At 47.2% G+C, this 3727-nt stretch overlaps 1 long non-coding RNA gene across 1 annotated transcript; it reads left to right on the top strand.

Annotated features, from left to right (window-relative positions):
* Positions 1-674: 674 nt before the first annotated feature.
* On the top strand, positions 675-3215 carry LOC141368775 (uncharacterized). Its single transcript, XR_012372032.1, has 2 exons — positions 675-2144; positions 2189-3215. It is a non-coding gene; the product is annotated as an uncharacterized lncRNA (long non-coding RNA).
* The last annotated feature ends 512 nt before the right edge of the window (positions 3216-3727 follow it).

Here is a 3727-nt window from a genome sequence, read left to right as displayed (position 1 = left end):
AACCGCTCTAGAGTTTGTTTGAAAGCATAAGGTCCGCTTGTTTGGTCCACTTTTGGTGCGCACCAGAGTTCGATTGTTGAATTCTCACCTTCCCAAACGAACCGCACCAACTTAGCAATCGAACTCTGGTACGATTCAACCAAACTAAACAAGGCAGGTGTGAAAGCCTCCTAAGTCAGCCAATCCCACTAGCCACTTTGGCAGGTTGAATATATTTTTCTTAATGTAGTTTTCTTAAACATCATGAGAAATGATAAACAATGCGTAATGCGAAACTCTCTTCCGGTCATGAGGAATGGCAAGACTGTGGCACCCGGAAAAAGATTGCAGCAATCAGCAAATACCAACCTGACCAAACCCAACGATCCAATAAATTCTCGATAAATGGAATTCAAGTCCCACCCAACCTTTTTTCTCATTTCAGAAGCCGTTTCAATTGAATATACGTCACGATAGGAAAAATACGAAAATCACCTGACTTTAAAGTTTGAATTTGCTTCCTCCCACCTTTCCAATTTTCAATATTGGGTTTCTGTACATAGTTTAAATTAAACTTTTGTTGTCAAAAATTTTTGTAATATGTTTACGGTTCATTGTAGTAGTTCAATGCATTTACAGTACATTACATTTATGCATTTGGCAGACACTTTTATCCAAAACAACTAACAATGTGTCACAAGGTGACGATCTTTTGGGCGGAACCGAAAGTCGGGAAACTTTGGTTCCGCCCGGATGTTTCCGCCCAGACCGGGAAGAGGAAACACCGGACATCCGGTAGCATCGCAAGGGCTGTAATCAGCGAAATAGAGCGCAGCTGTGGGCGTTTAAGGAAAACGCCGGTTGATTGGAGGATTACAGCATACAGAGGAGTATTTTAGGACAGTGTAAACGACAGTTTGGTGCGTTAGTTGTGAGTTGAAGTACGGAGCTGTGCTCGTCCGTTACACGTTGGCAGTTGGTTGCACTTTCTCTTTTTCCCTCTCATAGTTCTCAGCGGATGTTACCGTAAGCAGAAACCCTGTGGGTAGAAGAAAACAACGGTAAATATGATACGTTTGGAGTAACCAAGGATTAAGGAAACGAAGCTGGTTGTAAACTGTTTACCAAGGAGATCGCCGTGAGTATTGGCTCTAGATTTGATCTCAAACCATAGCTACCAACTTGTGTATTATTGAACGCTCTAGGAAGAGGAAAGCGGCCCTACCCCCGATCGAGCGTGGTAGGTGAGCCGCAGGAATAAGTGGATTACATCGCCATAGCAGCAGACCTAAAAGCTCCGGCCGTAGTGTCATCGCCCCCATCTGCCCTTAGCGAAGTTGAGGACGCTGGGCGTCGCGTGTGTGCACCTGTAGAGTGGTGGGTGAGTCTATGTCCTTTGAAAACCTTTTCACGTTGAAGTGGTGCTGTGTATTTGCTGTGGGTTGCTGTGCAAGTGCTGTGTGTCTTGTCAGACGTACCCCGCATCATCCCCTCCACTGAGGAAGAGACGGAGAGGCTGACGGCTGTGTGAACATTAACTATTGTATGCTGTGTGCGATTTAAGTGAACAGTGACGGTGTGGGCCGTGGAAGTTGCCCCGTCGGTGTGTTGACAGTTGCAGAGTGCGGCGGTGAAAACCTGGAAGCTGGCAGTGTGTGTGTGTGAGTACAAACACGTACCTGTATATTGCTACTTTACCTGTGTGTTCCATCTGTGGCAGAGTGAAGGGCGAAGGAGTTCCGCCGCCCCGTGGTCTCTACAAAGGGGCGCCCCTGTCTGGTATTCGATCGGCCTACGGGCATTGAGGACAGGGCAGCGCTCGGCCCGGTGAGACGGTGTGACGATTCGCCCCCCTGCTGACCAGCGGATCCGCCGAGAGGGTTTTTGCCCCCGGCGCCCCCTTAGGAAGATCGTCGCCGTTTGCCTTCTGTGCAGGCCAGTTGTCGTAAGCCGCCCTGAGTATTGTCGACCAAAACACCGTATAGCGAGCTGAGGAAAAGCTGCGCTACCCTGAGCTGTAAACAGCAGAGAGGTGAGAAGTACCCAAGTTGCACTAACTGTGTTATTGTATTCAAGCTGCCTGTAAAGGAAGAGAGAACAAGAGTGAACGTCAGTAGAACGAACTGTGGACAGGCACACACGCCTGAGCTGTAAACAGCAGAGAGGTGAGAAGTACCCACGTTGCACTAACTGTGTTATTGTATCCAAGCTGCCTGTAAAGGAAGAGAGAACAAGAGTGAACGTCAGTAGAACGAACTGTGGACAGTCATACATGCCCGAGCTGTGAACAGCAGAGAGGTGAGAAGTACCCAAGTTGCACTAACTGTGTTATGGTATTCAAGCTGCCTGTAAAGGAAGAGAGAACAAGAGTGAACATCTGTAGAACGAACTGTGGACAGTCACACACACCTGAGCTGTAAGCAGCAGAGAGGTGAGAAGTACCCAAGTTGCACTAACTGTGTTATTGTATCCAAGCTGCCTGTAAAGGAAGAGAGAACAAGAGTGAACGTCAGTAGACCGAACTGTGGACGGTCACACACGCCTGAGCTGTAAACAGCAGAGAGGTGAGAAGTACCCAAGTTGCACTAACTGTGTTATTGTATCCAAGCTGCCTGTAAAGGAAGAGAGAACCAGAGGGAACGTCAGTAGAACGAACTGTGGGCAGACACACACGCCTGAGCTGTAAACTGCAGAGAGGTGAGAAGTAATTAAGCTGCACTAACTGTGTCATTGTGTCTAAGTGGCCTGTGAGGAGAGAGACAAGGCGAGAGCGAAGGTCAGGAGAGTGACCTGTGGAAGGAAGACCATACTTACCAGCAAGCCAACAGGCGAAGGCGATCCTAGCCCAGGTTGAACGAGTCTTCGCGTCCCGGTCAAACCCTGTGGAGAGAAACACCCAGTGGAGTGAGCAGAGGAGTATCGGCCCGACGTGGCGCAGGTATCACAGTAGAGAGAGAGAGATACAACCCCAAAATTCATACTGCTTGTCTTTTGCCTCCAGGAGAGAAGAGGAGGGCGCCACGGATAGTGGGATTGGCAGGAGCCTGTGTTCCCCCGTCCCTTCCCCCCTACACTTGGGTCACCAGCCCCTGGAGCCCCCGTCGCTCTTCCCCCTTTCTGCCCCTCTCCCGTGCTGTGGCCTGTCTGGAAGGCAGAGAGGAGTTAGTTTTAATTGCCCCTTTCCCCATTTCCCCCAGTTATTTTAAATATTTAAATAAAGTTTGTTTTAATACTTACCTGCTCTCGTGTTGTTTGGTCATTGGGTGTGGCTTTGGGGACCTCCTCGAGGTGGTAATTGAGAAGGGGCGTGGCTTTAGGTTTAGCAGCCAGCCCCTAGCCGTGACAAATGCATAGATAATCTGTTTGTGTGTTCAATGGGTATCAAACCAATGATCTTTCTGTATAGAAATATGCAAAATAAGACAGTAAAAAAGTTTTTGGAAAAGCTTGAGCATAATTTGTTGGCAGATTTGATATTTTGTTATCTAATGCCATGACATTATAGAGTGCCGTAGGGATGACATATTTTTGAGGCCAAAGTTAGCAGGACACGTGTATTCTCGCCAGAAACCCCATTAATTTCCCCATAGACTTTTGGATTATCGCAACAAATAAGTTCTGTTTAACAAAAATGCAAGACACTTACACGTTTTGTCCAACAAGGTAATCTTCACAAATGAATACAAATTTTATAATTTTTGAAGTGTAAATGCATTTACTAGAAATATAAAAAGCCAAATTTTGACTT

This window comes from Misgurnus anguillicaudatus, chromosome 11 (assembly GCF_027580225.2).
Source record: "Misgurnus anguillicaudatus chromosome 11, ASM2758022v2, whole genome shotgun sequence".
NCBI lineage: Eukaryota > Metazoa > Chordata > Actinopteri > Cypriniformes > Cobitidae > Misgurnus > Misgurnus anguillicaudatus.
The sequence above is the reverse complement of the archived record's forward strand: the minus strand, read 5'-3'. Positions and strand labels throughout refer to the sequence as shown.